Here is a 21742-nt window from a genome sequence, read left to right as displayed (position 1 = left end):
GAAGAGAGAGCCTGGCTGGAATCGCGCCGGGCTGCCCTTCCAGGAAGGCGGATGCCCCTGACCACTGCTTTCCTTCCTCTGCCTCCCTCCTGCACTGTCAGACCTGGAGCAGGCGGGGAGCTCATCAAGGGAAGGGTGGGGGCAGAGGCCCCTGGGTCCTAGGCTCAGCTGCCTGCAGTGGCTCTTGCTGGCTTGGCAGTTTATTGTGATGAGTTGGGGAGACTGCTGCTCTGTCCCCTCTAGAGGAGGGAGGAATCTGGCTGCTCTTCTCCCAGGTGGTGGTTGTCTGGCCAAGGTCAGGAGCAGGGTATCAAAGGGCGGTCAAGCCCAGCAGGTGTGCAGGTGGTTTATGGGACAGGGGTGAGTGGGGCTCACTCACCTGCTTGCTGGGCATCACAGCAAGAAGCCTCTCAAGGTGTGGGGACCTGGGTTTCCTCTCACAGGGAAACCTTGCTGTGCTGGCCCCCTCCCGCCTGCGCAGTCTCAGACACTCCCAGAAGCATCTCCAGTCTCCTTCCTCTCACCCTCGGGTTTGTGGCCATTGTGTCTGACTCCAGTGCTGGCCAGTGAGTGGAGTCGTCAAGTCGTCAAAGGACTCTGGGACATAGCGGTGCTGATGCTGATCTGGCTAAGTGACTAGGCTGTTGGGACCCGGGGAGAGGCGGCTACTCGGCTGCTCTGGGCCTGCTTGTTTGTAGTTTGGGTTGCATTTCTGGCAGTGACCCTGCTCTGTGTGTCTCCCTATTGATGTTTGCAGAACTGTGCAGTCACATGGGTGTTCCCTCCACCCCCAGTGCCTGTCTGGGTACACAGGTGACCAGTCACCTGAAGACAGGAGTTCTGACTTGGAACAGCAGGAGCGTGGGTCACCTTTGGGTTTCTTCCACTGCATTTGCTCATTTCCCTTGGGCCTCTAGGATGGTGGGTGGCACCGAGGTCTGTGAGTCCATCTGGGGGACATGGAGCTAAGACAAGCCAAGCTGGGCTGGCAGATGTCATAGCAGCCCAGAGGAGAAGGGCATTCTTGCTGCCTGGATCCAGGAGGGGTTGGCCTGGGGTAGAAGGACCAAGTATTGGGGCTGAGGCTGGGGGAACAGTCCCGCGGGCCCATGGGGCTGCCCTGCCCAGTGTCCCCTGCGCTGTCAGTCACTGGCAAGGCTGTGGGAGGCACCCTGCTGTCACTTTCCTTGCTGAGCAGCAAAGTAGCCAGAGGGGAAAGTGGGGCATCTTATCAGCCCCTTCGCAGCTGGGTGGGTGGTTGGCGGGCCAGGAAGGAGGGTGGGACGACCAAGGCAGGGTGTCGATGGGATACAGATGGAGCGGGTGGGGGCTCTGGAGGGCTGCGGCGTGATTAATGGCCCTTCCTGAGCGCCCTCGTGCCTGGCCAGCCTCCGAGAGCAGCGGCTCTGGCAGCCCCTCGCACGCTCAGAGAAGCACTCTGGTTCTGGCTTCATTTGACTGCACTGGGCTGAGGGTGGCAGCGTTTGCATGTCTCTCCAAGGACTCCCCTTTTCCATGTACCTGCCTGGGCCCTGTGTCCTCTGCATGATAGGGGCGGTAGAAAACCCAGCTATGGGGTGTTGGGGGACATTAGGTGCTGATGCTCATGAACTGTGGTGCGCACGCAGCGCCTGGCATGAAGCGAGAGCTCAGCACCTACCGCTGTCGTCGGTGCTAGAATCAATGCCATCACCGTCACTCTGTGATGGGCGTCAGCCCTGTCTCAGCCGTGAAAAGGGGTGCTGGGTGCCTCCCACAGATGAGCAGCTTCCTCTTTCCTCTTCTTGCCTCAGTTTACCCAACACCTCTTGGTGTGGTTTCCTGGGATCTCCTTTTTATTCCTAGAAAGTCTCATAGCAGGGAGAACCCAGAACCCGCCTGGAACCCCAGGGAATGGCTGAGGCTGGCCCTTGGACTTGGGGGTCCCACACGGAGCTTGCATCCCCTCCAGGCCATCCATCCAGGTGTTTGCCGAGCCCTGGTATTCGAGTGGCCTTGGCACTGATGAGGCCTCAGGGGCCCTTGGTGGTCTTGGCTCAGGGGCCCCACACCCGGGGGCCTCCCTCGGGCCTCATCCCGGGGACCCCGCCGTCTCGGCTGAGGCCGCGCGCTGCCCACCAGGGGGCAGCAGAGATCGCGGTCTCCACGCCCGCGGCGCCCGTAAATCAGCCTGTTTATTAGCGGAATGGAGGCCGCGGCGTCGCGGGGCTTTTCCGGGCTGCATAAATCTGGCCCGTGCTTCGTGAAACCCATATGTGCTTAATTCATATGTAAAGTTTCAAGCAGGAAGAGAATATGTGTCCATTAAATTCTATTTGACTTGATTATAATCATTAGCCGTGAATAATTGCTTCTCAGCGACAACGACGCGGAGCCACCACAATGGGGAAAAGGGGCGAGCAGTTATCCAGGGGTGGAGATTTTCAGATTTTTAGTTTCGAAGCCAAGGGCAGTGTTGGCCCCATGGGGTCAGTGGCCCGTGGGGACCGGTGGGGCTTGGACTGGGCTGGGGGCTCAAGGTTGGCGGCAGAGCTTCCAGATCCTGTGGGGGGGTGTCTCTTTTTGTCCCTGTGGTCAGAATGGGGGTGGCGAAGGTGCCATCGCGGCCTGGGCTTTGCTCCACTTGCAGGGACCATGGAGGGGGAGGCACGGGGAGCTGGGAAGGGCCTAGGAGAGAAAGGGCGTTGGGACCCCCCAAGCCCCCTCCATCCTGAAGAGCCTTGAGCTGAGAGGGCCTCCCTGACCCTTGGGAGGATGCCGGGGAGTCCTTGGGGAGGGCAGGAGCCAGGTGCCCGCCCTGCCCCACAGAGGGACCCTGCCCATGGCCCCTCTCAGGACTTCGGAAAATCACATTGTTTCCCTGCTGGAACCCTGGTATTGGAAGTCCAGGACTGATTTTTACCCCACTTTGCTGATGTTTGAGATGTGGTTGGTGTGTGTGTGGTGTGCGTGGTATGTGAGGTATGTTATATGGTATACGGAGGGGGGCTGGGAAGACAGTAGAAGGGGGACTGCCTGGCCTGTGCGTGGCGGGGCTTGAGGTCACAGGGGCAGGACCAAGTCTCTCAAGTCCCCAGGCACAGTGCAGACATCCCTGGACCCTCCTCAGCCCGGCTGGCCAAGGCCGCTTGCTCAAGCAGCACTAGAGAGAGTCTTAGGCTCCTGCCATCTGTGCCGGCCACGGCTCCTGCCCACGGGGGCACGCAGCATCCATCTTAATTAAATTGGGCTGCCATGCTGGCAAGATAAGCCCCTGCAGGCCCCTGTCTGGACTGGGAGATTCTGGGGGGCAGTTCTGCCTCCCCAGGCTGTGTCTGGGGAGAGCCATGTCTGGCATCTCTTCCAGGTCTGGGGTCTCCACCCCGGGGGCGTTCTCCAGCTTCTGGAGTGTGTGTCCTATCTCTGCCATGGGTGGGGGGCATGACCTTGACTGGGTCACTTCCATGAGGTTCCCAGTGTGCCTATGGGCCCCTAGTTCTCAACAGACAGCTGAGGAAGTGTCCCAGCATAAAGAAAGACCCCCATTCTGGGCCAGCCCAGGGCTGGGCCTCTGGCTCTGGCCTTCAGGCGTAACAGGATGGAGCAGGGTGAATGGGAAGCTCTGTGCAAAGACAGAAAGAGCCCTTCAGAGGTGTCCCTGGCCATTGAGTCAGAGCCACGGGCACAGAGGGCAGGAGCTGGATCAGGTTCCCAGCGTTCTTGCTGGTGGCACCGCAGCCTCCAGCCAGGCACGTCTGAGTGAGCCTCTATTTCCTCATCTGAAAAATGGGTCATCATTGGTTCTATCCATGATGGTGTGAGGACGACACGAGTTCAGGCTCGCCCAGTGCTGAGCCAGGGCCTGGCGCACAGGGAGCCCCCAAGAAATTATTTTTGGGAAGTCAGGAGCAAGAGCAACTAAGTAGAATATAATGTGACAAAGCACTGGAAACAAGGTCTAAACAAAGTGTCATGCGACGCCGCAGGGACCAATTAATTCTGCCGGGAGGTGGCGGGAGGCGAGGCGGGTCAGTGAGGCCTTGGAGGGGTCCGGGCATGTGGGCCACGCCATGCAGACCGGGTGGGAAGCCATGGTTCACAGTGACAAGCTGGCCTCGCTGGGAGCTTTTGGAGCTGCTTATTTATTTAAAATAAAGCATGGAGTGGCACTCTGCTTCCTTAAGTCCTGGGGCTTTGGTTTGCGGTCTGCCAGCGGCCTCTCGTCCCTCCTCCAGCCGAGTCAGCCAACTCCTCGCTTCATCCCGCTGCTGCCCGGAGGGCCTGGGGCTCCCTCGCTGTCCCTGGGCCACCGCTCGGAGTCAGTGATTTAGAGACCGCCTTGATGGACTAGCAAGCAGGGGGCCAGGGACGCCGACTGCCTTGTGGGAAGTGATCTGACGCTAAACTGTCGCCGTAAATCGCTTTATCTGTCACTTCAGATTTAAATGTGTTTGCTGAGGCTTGCCTCCACCGCCGGCGGCAGCAACCTCTCTGCAGTGGGCAGGAGGCGGGTGCGGCTGGGAACCTGTGAGCGGCAGATCTTGCTGGGCCCTGTCCCCTGGGGAGCACTGGGTGAGGACTGGCCCGTCCCTCGGTGCTGACCACCGGGGGCATCTGGGAGGCAAGTGGGACTATGAGTCCCATTTTCAGTGATCAGACCAAGGCTCAGAAAAAGACATAACATGCCACAGCTTGGCAGGTGATTGAGCTGGAACTGAACTCATGTGTGGCCTTCCCTTCATTCAGCAGATGTACGTGGTGGACCTGTTCTGTGCCAGGTGTTAGGGTGGCCCTGAGCTACAAGAGACACAGTCTCTAATCCAAAATTTGGGATGAGACATGTGAATGGCAAGGGACAGCAAAGTGTATGAGAGATGGGAGTCCTGCCTGCAGGGGGTGGGAGGCAATCAGGAAAGCTACCTAGAGGAGGAGGTACTCAAGCAGAGGAGGGGGAAGCTGAGTCAGAAGTTGGACAAGGGCATTCCAAGGGCAGAGGAGAGTGCTGGCAGGGAGGGACTTGGGGAAGCTCTGAGGTGCTTGGAATGAGCTATGGCCCATCCTGAGCTGAGGGTCTCCCTCCAGGTCTAGGCTATTCACACCCCAAGCCACCTCTCCTGGACTCCTGGTGTTATATCAGCCCTAGGGGGTCAATGGGGAAACTGAGGCTCAGAGACATGAAGCACCTTGCTTAAGGACATACAGCTAAACAGCAGCGGTGCTGGGAAGGGAGGTTTTCCGGACTTCAGAGCCTCTAGGAAATCCTTTGTTTATTTTGAAGGTGGGCGGGAATAGTTCTTTATTCTGGTTGAAAAATTTGGTCCCCAGAGTGGGTGCGCTGTCATCTGTCCTGACTGACGGGGAATGGAGAAGTAGGGCGGTTTGGCACAGCAGGTGATTAGTGCAGAAAAGATGGGACCAACACCTGGGTCTAGGTCCGTTGGCCTCACGAGCCCTGTAGTGGCTCCAACCCCCATAGCCTGCTTGGTTGTCCTGTGTCTCAACCCGTCCCCGGCTTGCCCCACAGAGCCCCTGCCTCTGGGCTGGGGGCAGCTTGTTACTGAGTGTTCCCTCTGGGCCAGGGACTGTCCCCCAGACCGCATACGTCACCTCATTTCCCTCATTTTACAGACGAGGAGACTGAGGCACACACAGAGCCACAGCGCTGGTAGGAAGCAGAGCCAGGAATCAAACCCTTCCCTTTGGGACGTGGGGATGCAGTCAGGTTTGCTTTTCCAGAAGCTCCCTCTGGTCCCGGGGCAGAATCGATCGAGAAAGCCAACTGAGAGGCCTGGGGTCTAGGTGGCCTCCTCCCCACATGAGAAAGCCCAGAACCCCCGAGAAAGTGCCAAGGCCTAACTTCCGCCACTGCTAGAGGAGGACGGCTCATTTCCACAAGGTCGGGAAGCGGTTACATAAATTCATAAATGATGGATTCCTCCTGAATTATTGAGATTCCCGGGAGGGCTCACAGGGCCTGGCCCAGAGAGCTGGGCTTTGGCTGGTGGGCGGGACTCACGGACCCTGGAAGGCCCTGTGTAAACGAGGCCTGGCCAAGTCTCCCGTTTATTAGCCGGATCCTCCCTGTCCTTCCACAGGCACGTGAGGGGCCCCTGGCCCCTGGCCCCATGACCCTTTGTCCTGGGTCTCAGTAAATGTTTGTTGAATGAAGGAGGGATCCGATGCCTTTGAGAGTTTGTCAGTGGGAGGGACTGGTGACCCAGTGACTCCTCTGGGCTCCCTCCTGCTGCCCCAGCCCAGACTCCACTCTGCCCCTCTCGGTGGTCACAGAAGTCAGGCTGGAAGGCCTAAGGCCTTTTACAGACAAAGACAGTGGTGGACACATGGGGCTGCCTGTGGGGTTCCTGGCTCTGTGTGAGGCCCTGGGATTACAAGGCTCAGTGACTCAGTGCCTGCCCCCAGGCATTTGCAGTCTCAGAGGAAGACAGGGGATATCTGAAGCGCAGAGGGACAGTGACCTGTTCAGGGTCACATGACAGCAAAGTGGCAAAGAGGGCCTTCCTAACTCCCTGCACTGGGCCCTTTTTCCCAGGCCTTTTTCTCCCCATCATGACAGACCATGGTCAGGAACACCCAATAGGGATCTGCTGCCCCCCCCCCCCCCCCCCCCCCCCCCCCGCTGAGTGGCCCTGGGCACGCTCTGTCTGGCTCCCCGGTCCTTGAGGCCATGTGGCCTCAGAACCCACACCTGTGTTCCCGCCTGTGTCCCCGAAGCACTCTCCACCCCGAGCACTGAGCTGAGGAGGCCAGAGCTTGTGGGAAAGTGTGTATTTTGAAATTAATGGGCACCATTAAATTAGCCAAGCATGAAAGGGGCTGGATCTGTAGCCTTTGGCTTGTTCTCCAGAATGAACCGCCAGCACTTGGCAAAGGCCTGTCCAGTCGGCTTCAGGCCTCCCTAGGAGGCTGTGGTTTGCCTGCCCATTTAACAGAAGGGAACCCTGTGTTCCTAGGAGGTGAAGGTCTGGCGTAGTATGTGGAGGCCACCCAGGAACTGAGGTTCCCTTCTCTCCCTCTCAAAACCCAGTTCTGTGCAGATAACACAGTTTGCAGAGGTGTTGACTTGAATCTGCTCTCTCCAGACCCCTAGGGTAGGCTCACACACACACCAGACCCTGACCCTAGGGCCTCCTGGGTGAGGCCTGGCCTGGTCCCAGCTTGGAGTGGCCTCTAGGATATCACATGGCTTAAAAGAGAGTCAAAGGATCCAGCCCTGTTTCTTCACCTCCCACTTCTATACCAGCTGTGTGACCTTGGGCAAGTCACTTAACCTCTCTGAGCCTCAGTTTTCTCATCTGTAAAACAGGGATAAGAGTACACTAGGATCCATGCCCTTGGGTTGTTGTGGGTGTGAAAGGAGATAGCTGGTGGAGATGCTCAGTACAATGTCTGGGACGGAGTAAATCCTTGACAAATGCCAGCTCTGTGCTTGCTGCTGTGCTGCCTCTCAGAGGGCTGCTCACACCCTTGGGAGGGGGCTGCTCACACCCTTGGGAGGGGGCCTGTTGTGCACGTGGTTCGCTGTTGCGCTGGGGACAGGATTTAGCCCCTCCATCCGCTGAGCAGGCTGAAGGCACCTGCTCCTTCCTATCCTTTCCATGGTGAGCTAAGTTCCAGGGTGGCAGAGGGATGGATCCCCACCTGACCCCCAGTCTTCTGTATTTGGGGTTTCCTGACTGAGGGTGCAGGGCTAGAGGGCTAGGCCCCTCCTCTGCCTCTGCAGTAGGGCTGTCAGGGTCGGCTCTGCCTCTCATGGGAAGGGTGTGTGTGTCACATGGGAACAGCCTGTGCAGGGATGCCCCCCTCCCCTGGGATGCCCTTGACCGAAGTGCTCCTTTTCAGAGCTTGGCCCCAGCTGAGCCTGAGCTGGCAGAGCCCCAGTGGCCTGCAGGCCTCCTGAAGCCTCCGGCCCGCACTTCCTCTCCCCTCCTCTCCCTTTGTTTCAGATGCTCACCCTTTGAGCTCATTTATTTATTTGGCAAATGATTTGTCCTAATATGTCCAGTGGCACCATCACAGGCCCCTCTCCCTGTAGTCCTGGTTTGTTGCTAACTGAAAGGGTGGCACTGTCCTGAGCAGCTGGGCCTGAGCTGGAGGGTCTGGGTGTGGCGTGGGCCAGTCTCAGAGGGCCCTGGAGGCCAGGGCCATGGCTGCTCAGAAAATAGACTAAAGTAAAAGCCGGTTCCACTAACCGCCTCTCTGGGCCTCGGTTTCCACGCGCGGCTGCCTCATGGAAAGATTAAGGGGAAAAATGCATTACAGCCTGCAAGGCCTTGCGCACGTCGGGCTCAGTAAGCCTAACTACTGTTCTTATTAGTGAGGCTCACTTACCACCCACCAGACCCTCTCTGGCGGGGCCGGGTCCTTTGAGGCTCAGTCTCCACATGCGGACAGGGCTCAGCACATGGCCGGTGCCCATTGCTGTGGGGGTGGCTGAGGTCTCCTACCTAGTAGTTCCTGTGGCCAGGGACCCTTGGATGGAAGTAGGCTGCCCGGGGGCACATGCTGGGCTATTTATGTCAGGAGGCAGAAGTCAGCGAGGACTCTGGAACCAGGAGCTTGGTGGCTGTAGACCTGGAGGCGGACGGGTCCTGGGATGCGGAGCCTGGTTGGCAGGGGGCGTGGGAAGCACTGAGCACAGACGGGGCTGGGGAGAGGCGGGTGTGGACACGGCCCGCCTTCCTCTGCTGGACACCAGGCTGGCACCGCAGCTTTGGTTCGTCAACACCCCATCAGCTGCACCCCTCAACAAGTGGTCCTGGTGCAGCGGCACCCACCCCTCTCCCCATCGCTGCTTCCTCCCCCTCTCGGACATTGTAATTGCCATAAAAATAGTAGCTTAGCTGCGCGTAGCATGTGGGAAGAGAGGGCCCGGCTGTCAGCCATTCCCCTGCCAGCAGGGCTCGCGTCTGTTTTATTATTGCCGCCTGGCTGTATTTCACGATGGCTTAAACATCATCAAACGCCACAGACCTTTTGAAAAGCAAGAGCTACCTTGCTGAGGATGTTGAGGAGAAACAGGAACATTAAAATCTACGAAGCAAATGGCCCAGAATCGACATTTGCAACAGGAGCTTTGCAGCTTTGATTGTTAAAGGAGCTAAATCCCGTCTGGCAGCTGGCAGGGAACTTTCCTAGGTCATGGCTGAAGCATTGGGGTTTGCCAGAGTGGGTACCAGGGGGTCATAGGCAGGGCCAGGGCTTCTAGGGGTCACCTGACCACCTCTCAGCACCTCCTTGGCCTGAACCTTAACTCAGCCTCATCTCCCTCCTAACAAGTGGGGTGGGGGCCAACTCTGGTGTGCAGAGCAGGGTGCTGGGGTCTGGGGCTTGGAGGTTGGAGTGAGGGCGCATCAGGGGAATACAGGACAGGGCTGCTGTGGCCACTTACAAGCTCTTGTGACCTTGACCAGGACATATATCGCCTCTGAACCTTGGTTTCCTCAATTGTAAACCTGGCAGAGTGACATCCCTTCAGAAGGTGATGGAGAGGCTCCAGAGGCTGCATGCAAATGTGACAAGTCATTGGAACTCAATAAATGGTGACTGTTATCACTGAGGAAGTGGGCGTTTGAGCTGGAATTGATTTTTTTAAATGTTTAACCCACCAATTTCCACTGAAATATAGGTACAATAAAATTGGGGAACCATTAAAACAGAAATAAAAAGAAACAAGACAAGGGAGGGCACTGACCAGGGCATCTCATAAGGATGTGTCCCATGCCCTTAGCCATAGCTGGAGCCCTCCGGCCTGGACACCTTTGGCATGTGCTTTTCAATTGGTTAGCCTCTTGCTGGGTTCCTGGTAGTGGCCCTCCACTCAGCCCTCCCACCTGCCACTTGATGCCAATCCCTAGTCTACCAAGGAAGGCAGCGTGGCTGCCTTTGTATTTTATGCTTGGGGCAGCTTGGCTCCTGGAACCTACCCTGGTCTCGGCCAGATGAAAACTAGGCCAAGCAAGTCTATTGCAACTGATAATGAATGTGGCTTTGAGCTTCCTGGCAGCCATAGCAACATGTGAAACAAGATTTTAGGTTTTATAACTCCAGACTTGGAAATCAATTTAAACATCAGCTTAATGCCTCTATCTCATTCTTTCTACTCTTGCCCGTTTATCTCCATTCTCTCTGTCTATCCCCCTTACCAACTGTTCTTTATTTCTTCCGATGCCTCCTACCTTGCTCCAGAGCCCTGTCCAGTTTCACTCCCTCAGTGCCCCTCCCCTCACTGGGCTTCGCTTCCTCCGGAGGCGCCCTCTGCCCTCTTGTTTGTTGCTGTCCATTGCCTCGCCCAGGCCCACTGGGTCTGCCACTGCAGTTTCTCTCATAGCAGCCAGTGACTAATAAGGGTTACCCCCAGGGGGCCGGCAAAATCTTTCCCTCCTTAATATGGCAGTTTAAAAATGTGTCACCATCGATTTGAAGAAAAGGCTTGTTCCTGCTGAGAAAAGCGGCCTGGAGATTCGTCTCGCCTTAGGAATCACACAGGCAGCTGCATAAATTCCAGAACCACCGAGCTCTCCATGCAAATGCTGGCTCACAGCCCCACAGGCTGGGGGGGGCTGGCACCCCACTGCCCTACCCCTCCTGTTCCCGCAGCCACTAAAGGGGGCCCTTCGCCGGGAGCGGGATCCTGCTTGGAAGATCCTCCTTCCTCCTCCTCGCTACCTCTTTGTGGTTAAGCCGGAGCCGAGCCCGTGGCTAATTCCACGTCATGACATGTTTTAATCCTGAAGGAGAACCGGGATGAGTGACTTCCGAGAGGGGTCCCTGAGAGCCAGTGCAGTGCCCCCCACACCCAGGGTGCCTCCCTAACCCTTGGCTATGGATCTGTTGGCTGCACAGTGGATCTGCCCTGAAGGTGGCAGATCCTTCCTTTAACTGCACGGGTGCCCTGTCTTCGACATTAACTCATCCTTACCTGGAAGAGACTGGGGGGGTTCTTTGGCCCATCCCCCTGCCTCCAGGCAGGCCCTCTCCCCTCCGGCTGGTGAGGCCTGCCCTGCTTTGCCCTCATAACTGGCCCAGCCTCTACCCCGCAACAGCAGACAGTAGTCCCACCCTGGCGTAGCAATGCTCTGAGCCTAGGACAGACGTCATAAAAAGGACCTGGGAGGTGGCTTTCCGTATTCCCACTCTTCAGGTTGAGAAGCTGTGGTGCAGGACTGTTATGTGACTTGTCTCCAGGCAAGTCGGGAAGCTAGAACCACCTCTGCTCACCGTGATGCTGGGTTCTCTCCACTCTCTCACATTACCTTTCAATGAATGAATGAGGGGGAATGGGCACATGGTAACCACTTGTAGTTCTAGGTGTCCTTCTGGTTAGTGGGTGTGGAGTCAGCCCAGGATTAGGAGGATGGTGTTTGGAGAGCTTGGGGGAGAGCTGAGCTTTGCAGGTCCCTGTAGGGCTCCAATCCCCTTCTGTCATCCAGAGGTCACAATAGCCACCTTTGTGGCAGTGTCATTTGCCCTTCTGGAGGCTCCCTCAAGCATGGTGCAGAGCAGGGTGCTGAGCTTCACTGGCCAGGACGCCTATTGGGCCACTCACCAGGCAACCCTTAGCATAGACGTCTCTACTGCTCTGGCCACAGGAGTGACCTTGGCCAGCACCAGGACAGTGGCCTGCAAGCTACACTAGCTTAGGGGGGACGGAGAAGGGGTGGCATGGGGATCCGGTGAGTTCTCCCTGGTTTATGGGGAGCTGGTGCAGCCATGATCAGGGGAGTCAGGGAAGAGGTAAGCAAGCAGTTTGCAGACTCCCTGGCTGCTGGGGGTCCCTTGGAACATGTGCCGACAGCCATTTACCACCTGGTGCAGCCCCCAGCTGCAGAAAGGGCCCCATGAGGGCTCCTGCAGCCATTACTTAAGGAAAGGAGGGGCTTTATTTTTCCAGGCTCCCTAATGTTATTGCCTTTATAGGCTTTGGAAATCAGTTTTATGACTTGTGTTGTCTGCTGAAAGACAAGAAGCATGGCCGGGAAAATCAACCACGGGGTTGGGTTACTCCTGGGCCTGAAAGGTCAGTTGGCAGAGGGCAAGGGGGCAGGGCTCAGATGTGTCCTCCTGGGTCTGGGTCACTCTTCAGGTAGGAACCATCATAGCTGGAAGGAGGTGGCAGGGATGGTGTGTGCCAGAGGGGGCCCAGGAATTCTGGTGGGAGAGTCAGCCTGGGCCTTCGGGACCTGCCCCTTTTGTTGGATGGTCCCCACGGAACAGGCTTGGGATGATGAAAGTTATCCCTTCCTCCTAGATGCCCAGCTACACCAGCTGGCTCCCATTGAGTGCCATCAGGGACCCCCTGCCAGCCACAGGCAGTGTAGATATCTCATGTAAGTAAATAATAAGCCCTCTGGGTTTTGCCAGCTGAGATGCAGGCCTGGCAGGGGCTCCCACCGGCAGAAGGTGCTCATCTTCCAGCAGAAGATGGCTCGTTGGAGCTGGGGGGATGTTTAGAGATACATTGTGAGCCCCCAGAAACCCACACCAATCCTCCTCCCTTTCCGGGGACCGAGGACTCTGGAGAGGGCCTGAGGGTTTGCCCCAAGAGAAGGCTGCTTCTCCACTCCTCTTAATATGCGAAGAGCTCCCACAAATCAATAAGAAAAATGGGCAAAAGATGTGGACAGGCAATTCCCGGAAGGAGGAAAACAAATGGCCAGTAAACAAGTGAAAAGATGCAGAACTTTGCAAGTAATCAAGAAAAGGCTAATTGAAACAAGAGGCATCATTCTTCTCATGGGGAGGCACGGTTGGAAGCACTGCTCAGTGCAGACGCAGGTGCAACTGGAGGAGGGCCCTCTCCAGGCTCACCCCCAGTGGCTCGAACCAATCCTGCACATAGTAGGTACTCAGAAATACTTGCTTTGTGCCAGAAAACACATAGAACTCCTCTCTGCTCACAGTAAGTCTCAGCAGCAGCACTATCACCACCTTCATGTCCCTTCCTTGCCTTGGCCACACCTGCCACTAGAGATGCTCATGGGGGCCAGTGGAGGGGAGGTTGGCTTCCAGCCTCACCCCCACCCCATCCCCTGGCCCTGGGGGTCCACATGCTGCCTGTGGCTCTGGTCTTTGTGGGTCTGGCCTCTCCTGGGGTGGATCTGCTTCTTGCTGTTTGGGGTGGTGCATCTACACAGTCTCCTGTAATGACATGACCTTGGGGTAGACCTGTCCGGAGGGTCAGGAAGGGGGAGTCAGGTGGAGCATCCCAGAGGGGCCCAAGGTGGCACCCTGAGTGTGGCTCAGCTTGCTGCAGTGAGAGCAGGGAGGCCACAAGGAGGCTTAGGCCAGATGCCCTTTCTCTGCCTGGCTCCCACGGGCAGCCCATATTTGCAGAGCCACCTTGGCTGGCCCACAGCAGAGCCACCTTTGATGTGAAGCTCGAAGAGGAGAGCACAAGTCATACTTCGAATGCTTCAGTCCCAGGAATCTGGGTCTCTGAGTCCTTGAATTGTCCTCCTGCCCACCCACCTCTCATGTGCCTTCCTGGGCAAAGCCAGCCAGGAGGAGAGCCTGGCCCTGAGGGTGGTGCCAGCCTGGAGCTCGGCTCCTGGGATCCCAGGTAGCCTCCTCTCTCTGGGTCCCTGCCTTCCTGTTCTGTTCCCGAGGCCCCGTCCCCTGCAGGCTTCTCTCTCCAGTTCCCCAGACTGTAGTGGGTGCAGCCCTCCTTCCTTCATTCAGAGCCTGTGAAAAGATAAAGACCCAGTCCCTGCTTCTAAAAGGCACTTGCTATAGAGTGGGGGCAATAGGGTTATAGCACAGGGTATAAGTGCATTGGTGGGCTGGTCAAGGAAGGCTTCCTGGAGGAGCCTGCCTGGGAGGCCTACTTCCCTACAATGGGATTTGGTGAGGGCTCATCTGCGCCTTTCCTTCCAGGCTCACAGACCCCCAGTCAGGCCTCATCATGAGGCCTCATGGGCCAGGACTCCGGGCTGTGGGAGGAGTCTGGACAGACCTGGTACAATGCTAACCTGTCACCGTGGCCTTGGGCAAACTCTTTAGGCCTGGACCTTGGTTTGCTTGTGTGAAAATGGGGATAAGTGAGGATGGAGCATGGTGACAGATGTCTGGCGCCTGGTGCCATCAGGCCACGCTGTCTTGCCTATCATAGATGGATGCTCCTTTAGGAAATCCCCCCTGATTACGAAGGTTCAGAACTGGGCGGCCACATGGGTGAAGTATATTCATTAGAAGACTCAGGCACACAGCCTGGCCGAGCCAAGTGTCTCTCCGCGCCAGCTTCCTGGGGACTTCAGCCTCGCTGAGAGTACATCTCCCATGTCTTTCTGGTGACAGGTTCCATCTGCTGGTCCCTCGGGAGCTGGGGAGGGCCTGCTCAGGAACCCGCTCTCCCTGGTAATATACCCTCGGCCCTTTACCCCGTTTGTAATTTCAGCTTTACGGAGGACTCCGATCCCTTTCTCTGTCCCACCACAACTAATCCATTCGCCAGGGCCCTGATCCAAGGGAAAGCTAATTAAAGAATTTCTGCTCTTGGCTCAGCCTGAACTTGGAAGATTCCCCTTGGTCTTCCTGGAGAATCTGAAAACAGGTGGAGAAAAGGGGCCTCAGAAAGAGCATCAGCTTAGCCCCTGAGCCTCCATAATAGGCTTAATCCCCACAATGCAAGCTGGAACCAAACAGCCCTCCGTCCAGTACTGCTGAGGGGCTCAAGGCGCAGAGGGTGCAGGCCCTTTGTGACCCTGGGGGCTCCAGACAACACGGCTCTTTGTCCGTAGCTTTCTGTGAGCAGGAGGCTGTGCATTCCCCGAGAGTTAGTGGGTGGGGAAGGGGAAAGACAGAACGTGGGCCCCCCACCATATGTTCTCCATGAAAGGCACAGGGTACCGACACCCGGAGGCTCTGCACCTTCCCGTGTGTGACATGGGGAGGTCCCTGCTTTGAGGGAGGCTGCAGTGACGCAAGGAGCAGATGCTCAGTGCGGTGGCCTCTCTGCTTCCTGCCCTTTCACCCACGGTACCCCTCGCTCCAGTGTCTTTTCTCCCAAGAGCTAATTTGTCTCTCGGAGATTTTAGTCAACCAACCACAAATATTTATTCAGCTCTTACCAGCAGAAGGGAGTTCCATAGGGCAGGGGTCTTTGGGGCCCCTGTTCACTGCTATGTCTCCCATCTGAGCAGGGTCTGGCACACAGTAGGTACTCAGTAAAGACTTGTTCATAGTGCGGTCAGCCGTCGGGTCCTGAGACAGAGCTGACTGTTCTCACAGAGTTTATACTGTTGCTGCCTTTAGAAACTGCCCACAGGGTTTTGGGGTGATCACTAGGCCCCCAAATGTAGGGTGTAGGTCTTAGAGCCTGCCCTCCTTGTCACTCTGGGCTTTGGTCAAGCCGGGTGTAACCCTGGGGAGTCAGGGTCGTCTGCTGCCACTCGAGCCCCCATTCTTGCCCCCGTCCTGGCCCCTGCTCCCCATTTCCCTCTGCAGTGCTTGGGGGTGGGTGGCAGGGAGCATTTAGACCCGAAGTTCCCTGTGCAGGGACCTCTTGGGGCACTCTCCTGCATCAGGGAAATAAAAATGATAAAAACCTACCGCTGAATTCTGGGTGGCAGTAAATTACTTAACACCTGAAACAGGTTGAAATGCGGCCACTGTGGCTTTTAATAAGCCCATCTCCGATGCAGCCGCTTCCGCGAGGAGCCCAGGTCCCTTCTCCAGGCATAATTTCATCGCGTCCCAGGCTTGGCAGCAGTGCAAATAAGATTTCACTTCCCTTGTAAATCTCCGAGGGGGGAGCGTGGGATTGTATCTGTGCTGTCAGTTAGCGGCTCGAGAGAGCCTATTTACTTCGCCGCTGGAGGAGAGGGTCCTTCGGGGGGCCCGACGTGGGGGCGCCCGCCGGGAGGCAGGTGCTGACAGGACGAGCAGGGTGCGGAGGGAGGGGAAGCCGCCCGACCACAGGTGGGCAAGCTCCACCCAGACCTACTCATCCGGGGCAGCATTTCGGGGCTGCCTGGGTCACCTCGGAAGCTTCTGGTGCCTCCTAGGCCGGGTGCTAAGAACACACCACAGACCCTGGGTGTGGTCGGGGTGGTCTGGGGAGCAGGCCCCACCCCTGCTAGGACCTCTTTCCTCTGTGCTAGATCTGCGGGCACTTTGTTGTCCTGTCCCACGGGTTCTGCTGAGACACCCGGGCCTCCTTGTGAGAAATGCCAACCAGCTCAGCGCCTGCCTGGGAGTCAGCGCTGCTGGATAAATCCCAGGGATGTGCAAGGATCAGGGCTTGCGCTCCTCGGACGAGCAGAGGGAAACCCAGCGTCCCACGGCCTTCGCAGCAGCCTAGCACACATGAGCAGGCTCGCAACAAGCTCTTACCATGTGCGCATTCTACAGAGGTGGAAACCAAGGCACAGGGAGGACGTGCTGGAGCCCATGGGCCTAACCCAGTTCGGAGGCATTCCAAGGGGCTCCAAGGCCCTGCCTGAGGAGCCCTCCAGGACAGCAGGAGCTCTAATCCAGTGGTTCCCAAATGCCTATGACCGTGAACCCTTCCTGGCGGAAGCTCTATTAGATCTAGAGGCTGAGAAACACAGTTTGGGAACCCAGTCTTACTGCCCGGGTTGAAGAGAGCCTCAGGGGCTCCCTGGTTTGTGCACTACTGCCAGTGTGTGGAGGGTGGGGTGAGCTGGGGGCAGGCCCATCCCTGCCTCTCCCCCGCCCCTACGGGCACCCACTGTGCGTTGGGCCCTGCGGGGCGCTCACCTCGAGTGCTGCTCTCTGGCCTGGTCCCTTTGGGCTGGCTCCTGCCCCCAGGGGATGGAAGAATGAGGGAAGGTGAGGGGGAAAGGGTCACTTGTGGGGTCAGAGCACCCCTAGTCACCTCAGGAGGGCCACCTGCCACCAACATACATTGAGAAATAACATTGCTTCATTGGAATATAAGGAAAAACTCATTAACCCATATCCAGACATGAAATCAGATCTCAGGCAGAAGTAATGAGTTATGTTAAATTTAGCAAAAACTGCTATTGTTCTCATGAAGAATTGTTTTTCCCCCTTTCCTTATCTGAGAGATCAGATAAGGCCTAGAATTGTGAACACTGTGGGTGTATTTAGAGGACCGAATCTGGGGGGTCAGTACCCAGGGGGTGCTCACCTGGCGGAGGAAGAACACGTGTCCCCAGTGCCCATACAATCCCAGTCTCATCAGAATGCCCACATGGGTGTCAGAGCCTCTTATGGGATAATCCACAGCCCCTATTAATATGTCTCCACGTGGGGACCCTCGGAGTTTGCCTTTAGTTGGCGGTCTGCCTCCCTTGACGCCTATGGGATGGGGTCAGAGGTCCCTCTCATCTTAGAGCAGAATCATTTTGGTTCCGATGGTGCCCTGGGGAACTTACTAACCCAGAGTCTCCATGCCCCCCAGCCACTGCCTGGGCCAGTGCTGCACCTCGGAAGTGAGGCCTGGGGATGCGGTGTGGGTGGCCAAGACGGTGTGTGCTGGGCCCGAAGCCGATAGTCAGCAGCGAGATGACTGTAAAAGTTAAATCTTTCTATTTATTTCAAGAAAGGACAAGGAAAGTGGACTTGGACATTTTATATGAAAACAGACAAACAGAAAATAGGACCAAATAGTTCATCACATTCATGTCAACATTGAAGTTTCAAGGCACCTACAAGAAGGAGGCCGAGGGCGGTTCGCAGTGCACTTTGGTTTGTGTGGTCGTCATGGTGAGTGTGTGTGTGTCTCGGTTTCCAAAAACCCCTCAGTGATGGTGAAGCTGGGAGTCAGGCGGGGGCCCGAGGCCAGGCCGGGTCAGCACAGGCTCTCAGGCGCCTGCAGGCAGCCGTGGGGGTGGTCCCATCCCTCCCATCCCCGAGACTGCTTTGCCCTTCAGAGAAAAAGAAAAAGGCAAGGAGCGTGCGGCCGAGTGGCCCTGCGGGACTGATTCTGCAGGTGAGGAGGAGCAGGGGCTCAAGGGAAGCTGGGGTGCCCGGGAAAGGGGTCCCTCGGATGGCAGAAGGGACCTTGGTCACAGGCTTGCGAGAGACGAGGCATCCCGCCTTCTGTAACAGAGGGACCCACCCTTCTCCAGGGTCTGGCTGAGGACCCCTCCCCAGCCTCTTCCTCCTTAGACCACCAGGAATGGAACCCACTGAGCCGGGAGCCAGTGACTCCAGAATGCTCAACCATCATACCAATGCCACGCAAATAACCTTCACCGTCAAAGGGATCTGCTGTGGGTTCACCCTGCAGTGTTTATGCGTGGGTTTGAGTTTACTTCCTCCCTTTGCCTCCCTGTTCACACCCTCCTGGTGACATTCGTAATTAGTGGCGTCCCCTCCAGCCAGCAGAATCGCACGACTCTGGCTGCCTGTGTTCACAACCAGCAGCCTCCCCCTTCTCTCCTTCTCAGATGAAAAATGCTGCGCCGTCCAGATTCCTCCCTATGGCTCTCAGCATCTCTGTGAACTGCAAGGCACCAGGTTCCAGGTTCCAGAGAAACCCCCTGCCCACTGCAGTCTGGCACCCGGCCCTGAACGCTGGGTGGGCTTCTCAGCAGGGCCACTAGCCTGCTGGCAGGTGGTGTGCTGCATCCAGTAAAGAAAGCTAAGGCTAGTTTCAGGGTTTCATGTCTTCCTCCGGGAACCTAGAACCTCTTGAAACCAGCCAGCCAGAGGTGGGTGGTCTCTGGGACACTGCAAGTATGTCCTCCGCACAGGGCAGGGGAGAGGCGCTCTGGATCACGGCTCCAGGAGATGAGCTTGTGGCAGCCCATGTCTGCTGTGGCTTTGTCAGCTCCTGTTGCCTTTGTTTCTCTCCTTCTTGAGAAAACTTGGTTAGTTTCTCCAGGTGGGTGGCTCAGGGTGCGGAACTCTTGATGGGAGGGTCATACAAGGTGGGACGCCCAGTTCTCTGCCACCTTTGTCACCCACCTGAGGCTTGGCTCAGACAGGGGAAACAGTCATCCAGGTCAGTCGCCAACTGCTGCCGAGTGGCTGGATTTCCCCATCAGGCTCACAGCTGATGATTGGTGGGTCCAAGGGAGAGCAGAGTGAGACACTTCAGGGGGGAAGAGCTGTGAGAGGAGCCCCTCCCCATGCCAGGCTGCCAGAGGGGCAGGTGCGGGACTGGAGCAAGGCTGTTGCTAGCACACCGGGGGGGAGGGCCCTTTGCGATGAGCCCGAGGGGGCAGATGTAAGCGGGGAGGACAAGCGAGTGGGAGGAGGGCTGCAGAAGAGACAATTGAGCAGCCGTGTGCCAGGCGCTGTGCTGGGCTCAGTGACCCGACTCGGAGGAGCTCGGGGGGACCTGGCACCTTGCCTGAGCAGCCGTCCACCCTGACAGCTATAAAAGAGATTTAGGGGCAGTGACAGTGAAGACCTTCCTGCAAGGACTCTCCAGGCTCAGCTTTTTGAGCTTTCAGGTGGGGGACGGTGTGGGTGGGCGTGTGGATGGAGGTCAGGGTACCCTGGTGGCTCTGATGACTGCAGAGTCTCAGGGGCTGGCTTTGCTAGGAAGTGGGGGCCGGGCGAGCCCCCCGCAGTATGCCCGCACTGCCCTCCCAGCACAAGCCGGGCACTTCAGTAACAAGGGGTGGAGGGGGATGACTGTGGTCCCGTGGGAAGCAGGGCAGGAGCTGCCCCGGGCTGAAGGTCTGCCCACGGGAGAAAAGGGAGCTTTGCCTCTGTGGCCTTGGGGGTCTGGGCACACCTGCAAGTCCCATTTATGGTGAGAAAGTGGGCCTGACCCCAGCGATAGTGGAACCTATGAAACCAGAGAAACACAATATACTCAAAATGCAAAGGGAAAGGGGAAAGTAGGTGGAGGAGGCATCAAGAGACTGGGGAATCTTTTTGTGTGTTTTTAAAGAAGCAAATGTGGATTTTTCAGGCAAGTACTTGGAACATTTCAGAAGAAATGGTAAATGCTTGAAAAGGCAGGGTGAACGGTGCCCCGGCAGCCACTGACCTGGCTGGGGTGGGTCCACTGAGCCCGCGGCGCCTGGTACGCTGAGCGGGGAACACAGCCGGCGGGACAGCGGTGGGAGCTCGGTGGCAGGGGGCCTGGCACTTCGAGCAGGTCCAGGAGGCAGCCTGGGAACTGGGGCTGAGGCCCGGGAGGTAGCCCCCTAGCTTCCCCAGGTGAGACAGCCACAGGGGTGGGTCACCCTCCGAACTCCCTGTCGGCTCCTGGAGGGAGTGGTGCATGTCTGTTCTTCCTCTCCCGGTGCCTGTTGGACACTGAGGATGGGAATTCTGTGGCATCTCTTTTGTAGCATAAGCAGCTATTTGACAGGGCTGGGGGATGGCCCTGACCTGGGATTTTCAGGGGACACTGGTCATTCTGAGCAGCACAGTGGGCATCTGTTGATATATCCTTTATAGGGTCCTGGGGGGTTATAAAGTAAGGGTAGGAAACAAGATCTTCTAGTCAAAGAACCACATCTTGGCTTAGGCAGGAAAATACCTGCCGTCTCATCACGTACTTGAATGCTTCCAGTGACGGAGAGCTCACTGCCTGATTCCTTTGCTAGGCTACAGTTTCTCTTCCCTGCCTTCAGTTTTCCCTTTACAGTTGGCCCCACTCCCCTTTCACTGACTGCAGGGAATGGATCAGAGACAGACCCATCCTGGAACAGCAAGGAAGCAGAAAAGCTCATTGCTCTGGAGTCCTACTCTCTAAGCAACTGGACTGGCCACTTCCTCTCACTTTCACCCCTGAAGGCAGACAGAATCAGGAGGGCAGGGACAGATTCTCTGCTGGGGGTTAGGACAGCTTCATAATGACATTTGTGGGCCAAGTAACCCACCCTGCCCTACAGCCCGGAGCACAAGGCCCTCAGTGGAGGCAGAACTGGTTTCTCTGAGGACCATGCTTGAGCCCCCGGCTCCGTCAAACCTGAGCTATTCCTGAGCACTCTGGCCTGTGTGGTGTCAGCCTTTGAAGAAGCCCAGGTCCCCCAGGAGCTGCAAAGGGGCAGCCCCTGAGCCCCGCCATAAAATCCCTGCTACATGCGTGGTCACTGGGGGCAGGTTCATAAAACTGGAAAAACCCTTTTCCTTCAACTCCAAGGAGTTTAATCTTTCCTAATCAGTTTAGCAGACTCGCCTGGTTGTAAATGGTAATGATTTGCATTTTTGAGCCTTTATACCCTTCCTTAGGGAAAAAAGATGCCTCCTCTGTCTGCATCCTGGAAGGCCTGCGTGGGGCTGTGAATTGCTTGTTAGTGCTCAACCTGGCGACTATCCGTGCCAGGTATCTGTCGCCCATCACCTGCGCTGATTGAGTGCAGGAGGGGACACGGGCGCATGGGACACTCACAGCTCACCCTGGCTATGTCCTCGCCCTCAGCTCGGTCTGGTCCTTGTGGGCACAAGCTGCTGTGTGCCCTGAGGCCCGTCCTTCCAGCAGATGCCCCAGCCCCATCGCTCCCTGTCGCCGCATCCAGTCTTCCTGTGTTTTTCATAAGCATAAGCCTCAGATGCCTGGTCTTCCTCCCTGCTGCGTTCAGCAGGACACAGGTTTCTAGAGTGGAGTGGGTTGGCTTTGGGACTTGGGTGGCCACTTTTGGGGGGACAGGGTGTCCTCCTCTTGCTCCCCAGCTCCCGGGGATGAGAAGGGAGGCTCAGATGCAGTCTCAAGCATGCTGCCCAGCCCCTTGTCCAGGCTCCGGTCACCCTGCTCAGATCCTCGCCTGGCTCTCCCTCCCGCTCTGGCCCTCCATCACCTGTATTGGCCTGACTAGAACCTTCCGGGATCAGCAGAGGACAGAAGGCCTCT

The 21742-nt window shown here is 57.1% G+C and overlaps 1 protein-coding gene across 8 annotated transcripts in view; it reads left to right on the top strand.

The window, feature by feature from the left end:
* The window catches only part of MACROD1 (mono-ADP ribosylhydrolase 1), a 132738-nt gene that overhangs the window by 12035 nt on the left and 98961 nt on the right, over window positions 1-21742 (top strand). The window lies entirely within an intron of this gene.

This window comes from Miniopterus schreibersii (assembly GCF_964146895.1).
Source record: "Miniopterus schreibersii genome assembly, chromosome: 12".
NCBI lineage: Eukaryota > Metazoa > Chordata > Mammalia > Chiroptera > Miniopteridae > Miniopterus > Miniopterus schreibersii.
Note: the sequence above shows the minus strand (reverse complement) of the source record. Positions and strands in the feature narration are given on the sequence as shown.